Here is a 9,938-nt window from a genome sequence, read left to right on the forward strand (position 1 = left end):
AGGAGCCAAATTCTTTAAAATGGAGTTAATACTTCCTGCTTCATAGACTCATTGCAAGAATTACATTAATAAGCCATTTTGCACCTATCACAATACCTGGCTCCTATTAGAAGCATAATGTATACATATTTTTCATCTCTTTAGCTCTATATTCCCATAGTTATTAGAAAGAGAAGAAATGGATTTACATTGTAGCAAGAAACTTTTGGTTACCCATAAAGAATTTAGTGTCGGGGCTTCCCTGGTGGCGCAGTGGTTGAGAGTCCGCCTGCCGATGCAGGGGACACGGGTTCGTGCCCCGGTCCGGGAGGATCCTACATGCCGCGGCGCGGCTGGGCCCATGAGCCATGGCCGCTGAGCCTGCGCGTCCGGAGCCTGTGCTCCGCCAACGGGAGAGGCCACAACAGTGAGAGGCCCGCGTACAGAAAAAAAAAAAAGAATTTAGTGTCATGTTTAAGAGTATGGACTCTGGAGTCAGTCTGGGTTTGAATACTGGCTGTGCCACCTAGAGGGGTGGGATAGGGAGGGTGGGAGGGAGACCCAAGAGGGAGGAGATACGGGGAGGTATGTATATGTATAGCTGATTCGCTTTGTTATAAAGCAGAAACTGACACTATTGTAAAGCAATTATACTCCAATAAAAATGTTTAAATAAATAAATAAAGTAAACAACAATAAAAGGCTGACCAAAGGCTGGAATGATTAGGCAACAGGAGTTCTGATGCGGAAGGCTGGTTGACAGTGACAAGTCTAGACTTTCTATACAGGAAGTTCTCAGGGCAGGAATCTGGTTGGAAGCACGGGTAACGGATTTAACTGGGGCTTAGACAGTGAGCTGAATGAAGCTAGGGAAGGCCTGGGAGGAAGATGTGGAATGAGCTTGATCTTGAAGGATGAGCAGTATTTGGAGAGATGGAAATGAGAAGGAAGGGGTGGGTGATCCTGGGAGAGGGAACCTTTGGAAGCTTAGGTATAGAGGCTGGAAACAGCAATGCCTTACTGGAGAGTGAGAGTTAAGGAGCCTGGCTAGATTAAGGAATCCTGCTAGGCAATCCCTCCCTCCAGAGGGTAGGACACCAGGGCCTTGTCTTGTTCTGCCACTTACTCACCATGTGTGGTCTTGTACAAGTTATGCAACATCAACCTTGGCTTCCTCACGCATCTTACGAAGTTAATACCTGTACTACTTACCTCACAAAGTTTTTGTGAACATGAATGATATAATACATAAATGATCTGATGATCTTGCACACCATTGCTAAATCACAAAAGGGATGCCTCAGAAGGCAGTAGGAAACACCCCAGACTCCATGTACACAGGAAAACAACTCCTTCCAGAGGCATAAGCTGCCTTATCATCATTTTACTGAGTTCATGTGCAAAGTTCTGTGCAAGGCACCAGGCTTACAATTCTTCTCTTCCTCCAAGATTGCTCAAACCTCTTCAGCTGTGAAACCTTTCTTGAACTCCAACCTCTAGGCAAAATCAGTCACTTTCTTCTCTGTGGACTTTATACACACCTGTGTAGGCATATGTCACATTGCTTTGGGATTCTTTATTTTGAGAGTGAGGTCACACAATGATTAGAAGCAAGAGCTCTGTAGTCAGACAGGATTGGAGCCCCACCTCCAGCACTTAGAAGCTTTGTGACTTTGGCAAAGCTGCCTAACCTCTTTGTGACTCAGTTCCTTCATCTGTAAATTGGGACATATCTCATAGAATTATGAGAATTAAATAAGAAAAGCATTTAGTACCAGGGCCTGTCACATAATATTCAATAAGTGCTGGCGATGATTAGTTCATTAGAATAAATGAACTACTTGTTAAATGAATGAATGATTGAAGACATTAATATCCCAACTAGACAGAGAGCAGGCTATGTGAATTCAGGGGATTGTCTAATTCCTCTTGGTGTTCTCAGCACCTACCATAGTGCCTGAAACATTGTAAGTGCCCAATAAATGTTTTTTTTTTTTTTTTTTTGCAGTATGCAGGCCTCTCACTGGTGCGGCCTCTCCCGCTGCGGAGCACAGGCACCGGACGCGCAGGCTCAGCGGCCATGGCTCACGGGCCCAGCCGCTCGGCGGCATGTGGGATCTTCCCGGACCGCGGCACGAACCTGTGTCCCCTGCATCGGCAGGCGGACTCTCAACCACTGCGCCACCAGGGAAGCCCCCAATAAATGTTTGATCAGTGAATAAATGGATGAATGAATGAAAATCCGGCCCTGCCTCCAAGGAGCCTTCTATCACATGGAGACTGTGAATTGAATTAAGGTTGTTTTGACTGCAGATAAGCCAATATTAGAAAACTTAATCAAGAAAGTTATATTTTATACACTACCAAATGCAAAATAGATAGCTAGTGGGAAGCAGCCGCATAGCACAGGGAGATCAGCTCGGTGCTTTGTGACCACCTAGAGGGGTGAGATAGGGAGGGTGGGAGGGAGATGCAAGAGGGAGGAGATATGGGGATATATGTATATGTATAGCTGATTCACTTTGTTTTAAACCAGAAACTAACACACCATTGTAAAGCAATTATATTCCAATAAAGATGTTTTAAAAAAAAAAGAGAGAGAGTTATATATATTTATTGGCACTCTCCTCAAGATAGGTAAGTGTTGGGACCCAGAAAAGAATCCCAAACCTCAGCAACAGAAAATTATAGACCTTCCCCCTAGAACCAGCTCACTTCTGAGGCTTAGCGGTCAGCCACCTACAGCTTTCACATTCCCTAGGTAAAGCTTATAAATTCCCAGGAAACAGAAATTTGATTGGCCCAGTTTAAGGTGAGATATCTAATGCTTGACCAATCAATGATGGTCAAAGCCCAAGGTCAAGCTGCTGGAGGTGAGGAATCAGTTACAGAGAAGGAGGATTCACGGTGGAGAAGGAAGGAACAACCCTATCATTGCCCACTGCAAGGAATGGCATGGAAAGGACAAATAACAATTGCTTGGAATCAGTATTAAAGGAGGAGGCTTCCAGTATAGTATTTTTTTAAAGGGCCATGCAGGACTGCAGCCTAGGAAGAGAAATAAAGTGAGAGAAACTATACAGCCGGAGGAGCAGCTGGCCTGCGCTGTCAAATAGGGGTCTTGGTTGCATGCAGCACAAGTTAATGCTGCCTGACTTGCACAGATGGGAATTCACTGGAAGGTTATTAGCAGCTCAGAGACCTGGCTAAAGGCTGGGGGGCCAGGCTTAGAAAAACTCAGGAGTGAGCGGAGATCCAGAGGGCTGGGCAGCAAGGACCTTAGCGAGGGTTTGTGGCAGAAACTGGTGAGCGCACCACCATCAAAATAAATGAGCTCTAACCAGCCCTTCCATCCTTGAGTCACTTGCCCAAGAGTCAGTCATGGGAGAGAGTATGTGATTGGCTGACTTTAGGTCACATTGGTCCATGGGGGTGGGTGGCAAACAAAGAAAAGGGTGTGATACCTTCATCTTTCATGGTGGAAGGTGCCTAACAGGATCCACCTCTCCAAAAGAGGACACAAAATGAGCAGAGGACTTTCCCAAAAGGAAACTGAGGACCTCATAGAAAAAGGGAACAAACACTGGGCAGGCAAAAATGGCCAATGTCCAATAGTAGTTAAAATGACAATAGAATCATAAGGTAGAAAGGGCCCTCCAGAAGAAATCTGCTTTGGTATAAAACCCAGGGCTGGACAACTCAGAGCTGAGTCGATCTGATCCTGACTCTAAGAGCATCACTTGGTCTTCCCTTTCCAAACCTTTCATGCTTCATTCAATCAGTTATCTCTTTTGGACTTCCCTGGTGGAGCAGTGGTTAAGAATCTGCCTGCCAATGCAGAGGACACAGGTTTGAGCCCTGGTCCAGGAACATCCCACATGCTGCGGAGCAACTAAGCCCATGTGCCACAACTACTAAGCCTGCGCTCTAGAGCCCGTAAGCCACAACTACTAAGCCCGCAAGCCACAACTACTGAGGCCCGTGTGCCTAGAGCCAGTGCTCCACAACAAGAGAAGCCACCGCAATGAGAAGCCCAGGCACCGCAACAAAGAGTAGCCCCCGCTCACCACAACTAGAGAAAGCCCGCGTGCAGCAATGAAGACCCAATACAGCCAAAAATTAATTAATTAATTAATTTTTTAAAAATCAGTTATCTCTTTGGCCAATCATTCAACAAATAGTTTTTTCTGGGCATCATTCTAGGTATTGCAAATACAATGATAAGCAGATAGAAACATGGTCTCTGCTCTTGTGGAGCTTACAATCTTTTTTTTTTAAAGATTTATTTATTTATTTAATTTATTTTTGGCTGCGTCAGGTCTTAGTTGCAGCACGTGGGATCTTTCGTTATGTCATGCGGGCTCTTCGTTGTGGTGCACGGGCTTCTCTCTAGTTGTGGCATGTGGGTTTTCTCTTCTCTAGTTGTGGTGTGCAGGCTCCAGGGCACATGGGCTCTGTAGTTTGTGGCACGCAGGCTCTCTTGTTGAGGCACGCAAGCTCAGAAGTTGTGTCATGCAGGCTTACTTGCCCTGCAGCCTGTGGGAATCTTAGTTCCCCGACCAGGGATCGAACCCGCATCCCCTGCATTGCAAGATGGATTCTTTACCACTGGACCACCAGGGAAGTCCCCGAATTTACAGTCTTGATTTACCAGAAATGGGTCCGTTAGTTCCCTTTTTATTACTCTTAAGCTAATAAAATGAATTTAGAGTTACTTCTTCTCTCCTAGAGTTTCTGGCCCTATTTTTGCTGGAATATCTTGAATAACGTTTCTGGATCATTTTCAGTGACAATGTTTGCATTCACAAAACTTAGTAGGCCCTGAGACAAGAGTTTAGAATTGCATTGTTGTGAGGCCTGAGCTGTTTAAAGGAATGATTGCAAAAGCAAAGCTTTAAGAGGAATGATGTTTCCTGATTGGTTTGGGGTGCCTGCTGAGCATCCAGTAGAGTGATTTTAATCTGTGTCTAACGAGGCATCTGCAATCAGAGCTCAGAGATGAGACAGATGAACACTCCAAGAATAGGCAGCTGGAGCCTGTCTCTCAGTGGTAGAGCTCTGCCTGGTGTTTCCTTTGCCCTACTCAACCACCACACTCGCACTGCCACCCTGGACTTCCTGTGGGCACTCACTCCACTGATTATTGTAATCATCTGAGGCTCTGCTTCAGGAAGTGGACTTTTGCATCTAGCTCCAGGAAGGAGGAGAAGGGCGTGGTGTTGCAGATAACGATTACAATGATGGTGGTGGTATTAGTCAAGACTCTGCTTTGCAAGTTTTGAAACTGAGTTCAAACTGGATTAAGCGTAGAGGAGGTTCGGCTCACATAACCAAAAAGACTAGAGGGGGATCTGACTGGATCCAGGTGATCAGGAATCAGAAACAGGTTCCTTGGTTTAGCGCCCCTCTGAGTTGGCTTCATTCCCAGATAGATTCACCAAGTGATGTTAAAGATGGCTCACGGCTGGCCAGCTTGCCTTCCACCAGCTTTAAAATCTCAGCTGAGAGAGAAAGCCTCTTTTCTGGGGTCCCAGTGAGAGTCCTAGCTAAGCTCCCATTGGCCCAGCTCAGGTCACATGTCTCAGGTGGATGCTGAATTGTTTGGCCAGGCCTGAATCTTGTGCCCACCCACTCCTCCGATTCTGAGCCACAGGCTCTGAGAACGGGAGATCAGTGGTTTCCCAAATGGAAGAGATGGGTGCTGTTACCAGAAAAAGGGGTGTTGGGCAGGCATAAACAACAGATGTCCATTATACTGCTCATGTTAAATATGACGATGACAAGAAGCAGGGGAAAGGAATGCCTAGGAGATTCTCAACACTTTTAGAAGATGTTTTAAGAAATACTGGTTCTAGGTGCTCCCTCTTCCCAAATCTAACCTCTGAAATTTACCCCAAATTTACGTTTAGTTAAACTGATTAAAGTGATAATATCTTATCATCTTCATCAAACTGTCATCTCAAAGCAATTAATAAACATCCTCTGTGTATGCAGTTGTATAAGAAAAAATAGAAATATCATCTCTATAGACAGAATTTACTCCTTAAGAGAGCATTAACTGTGACAAAGGACCCAGAGACAAGCATACTAGCTCTGAATGTTATGCATTGTCAACTTTAAATGACGTAAATTAAATTGTACTATATGTAAAGTATACCTCAAGAAAAAAATAGTTAAAAGAAAAATGACATAAATAAGAAGGTCATTCATCCTGAGGCAAGGTGGCATATGTACTCTATGGAGTGACGAAGTTTACATATTTAAGCAGAATTCGTTTACGGTGAGGCAGCCATTTCTTTTCCACTTCATTATAGAACTCTTCAAAGATTTTGCTGTCTTCCCCATCACTCTCTTTATATTCACTTGACAATGCTACATAATTCTTGTACAAAATAACTACCTTTAAAATGGCCTTTTGGGGTTCTTCCCCCATCCTCAATACTTCCTAACTTTTTTGCACTTTTTTTCCTATCTTTTACTACCCCCCCAAACCAATTCTGGTACCTGCTGTCTGGGAGAGCCATTTCAACTTGTATCTAGAAGAGGGCTATTCTGTTGTTTGTGCTCTCGGGGTATCTCCAAAGTCACACTGCAAGTTCTCTCAGTAGACGTCCTGAAAAGCACAGGAATTAGAACAAGTTCTGGGGAGGCAACAGAGGTGCTCAAGCAGTTGACAAGGAAAAGGAACTTTCTTGTACCTACTTTATGACACTGATACTCTAACATTTCAAAATACAGTATATTTCTGTTTTATATCAATAACACCTTTTAAGACATAAATGACAACTATAGAGTCACCTTCTATTTCAATCCAAACCTGCCTTTCCCCATGCTGGCCATCCCCTGCTAATCTGCCAATCTATATCTCACATTTCAACTGGTTGCTTCTCCATCATCTATTCCATTCTTCCTTCACTGGTCAATAGTCATATATTTAGAGTTAACTATTGCCCGGAGCCTTGCCACAGTGATTGGTTCAGGGACAGACACAGGAACTTAGTTGATTCAGTCATGGTAAGACTGGAGATTTGGGTTCTATGCTTGGAGGGAGGAAATCTACCTGTTCTTCCAGAAGGTGTGCTGTATGAATGTGAAGCCTACAGCTGCTGTAGCCATTTGGCTACCAAAAGGAAAGCCCAAGTAAGAGTGACGCAACATCAGGAAGTGAGCAAAGTCAAAATGGATCGAAGAACTAAAGGTAAGAGATAAAAACTATAAAATCCTTAGAAGAAAATAATGGTATAAATCTTCGTGACCATGGATTTAGAAATGGTTTTACATATGATACCAAAAGCATAAGCAACCAAAGAAAAAATACCAAGATTGGATTTCATCAAAATTAAGAAATTTTAGTATTCAAAGGACACCATTAAGAAAGTGAAAAAACAGGGCTTCCCTGGTGGCGCAGTGGTTGAGAGTCCGCCTGCTGATGCAGGGGACACAGGTTCGTGCCCTGGTCCGGGAAGATCCCACATGCCGCGGAGCGGCTGGGCCCGTGAGCCATGGCCGCTGAGCCTGCGCGTCCGGAGCCTGTGCTCCGCAACGGGAGAGGCCGCAACAGTGAGAGGCCCGCGTACCGCAAAAAAAAAAAAAAAAAAAGTGAAAAAACAACCTACAGAATGGGAACAAATAGGGACTTTCCTGGTGGCAGGTGGTTAAGAATCCGCCTGCCAATGCAGGGGACACGGGTTCAAGCCCTGGTCCGGGAAGATCCCACATGTTATGGAGCAACTGAGCTCGTGCACCACAACTACTGAGCCTGTGCTCTAGGGCCTGCAAGTCACAACTACTGAGGCCCGTGTGCCTAGAGTCCGTGCTCCACAACAAGAGAAGCCATCGCAATGAGAAGCCCGTGCACCGCAACGCAGAGTAGCTCCTGCTCACCGCATCTAGAGAAAGCCCGCGTGCAGCTACAAAGACCCAATGCGGCCAAAAGTAAATAAATAAATAAATTTATTAAAAAAAAAAAAAGAATGGGAACAAACATCTGCAAATCATTCATCTGATAAGAGACTTGTATCCAGAGCATATAGAGAACTCTTATAGTTTAATAATAAAAAGACAAATAACTTTATTTTTAAATGGGCAAAGGATTTGAATAAACATTTCTCCAAAGAGGAAATGCAAATGTCTAATAAACAAATGAAAACATGCTCAATGTCATTAGTCATTTGGGAAATGTAAATAAAAACCACAACTTCGGGCTTCCCTGGTGGCGCAGTGGTTGAGAATCCGCCTGCCGATGCAGGGGACACGGGTTCGTACCCCTGTCCGGGAGGATCCCACATGCGGCGGAGCGGCTGGGCCCATGAGCCATGGCCGCTGAGCCTGTGAGTCCGGACGGAGCCTGTGCTCCGCAACGGGAGGGGCCGCGACGGTGAGAGGCCCGTGTACCGCAAAAACAAAAACAAAACAAAACAAAAAACAACCAAAAAAACCCCCCAACAACTTCAGAACCACTAGGATAGCTAAAACTAAAAGCCAGACAATAGCAAATGTTAATGAGGATGTGGAGGAACTGGAACCCTCATACATTGCTGGTGGGAATGTAAAATGGTTCAGCAGCTTTGTAAAACCGTTTGGCAGGTCCTCAAAATGTTAAACATAGGGTTAACATATGACCCTGCAATTACACTCCTAGATACCTACACAGGAAAAATGAAAACATATGTCAACACTAAAACTTGTATACAAATCTTCGTAGCAGCATCATTCATAACATCTAAAATGTAGAAACAACTCAAATGTACATCAGCTGTTGAATAGATAAAGGGTCATATATCCATACAATGGAATGTTTTTTTTTTTGCGCTCCGCGGGCCTCTCACTGCTGTGGCGTCTCCCGTTGCGGAGCACAGGCTCCGGACGCGCAGGCTCAGCGGCCATGGCTCACGGGCCCAGCCGCTCCGCGGCATGTGGGATCCTCCCGGACCGGGGCACGAACCCGTGTCCCCTGCATTGGCAGGCGGACTCCCAACCACTGCGCCACCAGGGAAGCCCTGGAATATTATTTAGCAATAAAAAAGGAGTGAAGTACTGATACATGCTACAACATACATGAAACTTGAAAACGTTATGCTAAGTGAAAGAAGCCAAACCAAAAAAACTATATATTGGTCCAGAACAGGCAAACCAGAGACAGAAAATAAATTAGTGATTGTCTTGGGCTGGGGTGCGGTGGGGTATATGTGGGGGTAGGATAAGGAGAGGGCAGAGGGATTGGGAATGACGGCTAATGGGTACAGGTTTTGGGGGTGGGACCATGAAAATAGCCTAAAATTAGATTATGGTGATGGCGGTGCAACTCTATAAATATACTAAAAACCACTCACTGCATTGTATACTATAGGTGTTGAAGTTTAATATATATAAATTACATCATGATAAAGCTGTGAAAAACAAAACCTAAGATACTTTACTAAACAAAACAAAACAAAAAAACAACCAGCTCTCACCAGGATACTGTCGTCTTCTTTGATAGGAAAGGGTCTGTGTTTTATAAACTCTGTAATTTCAGCAGCACCTACCTCAGTACCTGGCCCATGGAGTACTTGATAATAATTGAATAAAAGGAAGGAAGGAAGGAAGGGAGGAAGGGAGGGAGGGGAGAAGGGGGGAGGGAGGGGAGGGGAGGAAGGAATGGATGGATACGACTGTGATATTCCTTCAAAAACTATTCACCTTCTATAGTGTGCCGAGAGCTAACATACATTATGACTGGCCCCACCCTGCATATGAGGAAACTGAGTCTCCTAGAACAGGGGTCCCCAACTCCTCGGCCTGTTAGTAACCCGGCCGCACAGCAGGAGGTTAGCGGAGGGCGAGCGAGCGAAGCTTTATCTTTCCCTCCACATCGCTCGCATTACCACCTGAACCACCACCCCACTCCCCTTGCCCCACCCCCATCCATGGAAAAATTGTCTTCCATGAAACTGGTCCCTGGTGCCAAAAAGGTTGGG

At 45.0% G+C, this 9,938-nt stretch overlaps 1 long non-coding RNA gene across 1 annotated transcript in view; it reads left to right on the forward strand.

Annotated features, from left to right (window-relative positions):
- The window catches only part of LOC125963382 (uncharacterized), a 60,486-nt gene that overhangs the window by 21,832 nt on the left and 28,716 nt on the right, over positions 1-9,938 (forward strand). The window lies entirely within an intron of this gene.

This window comes from Orcinus orca, chromosome 2 (assembly GCF_937001465.1).
Source record: "Orcinus orca chromosome 2, mOrcOrc1.1, whole genome shotgun sequence".
NCBI lineage: Eukaryota > Metazoa > Chordata > Mammalia > Artiodactyla > Delphinidae > Orcinus > Orcinus orca.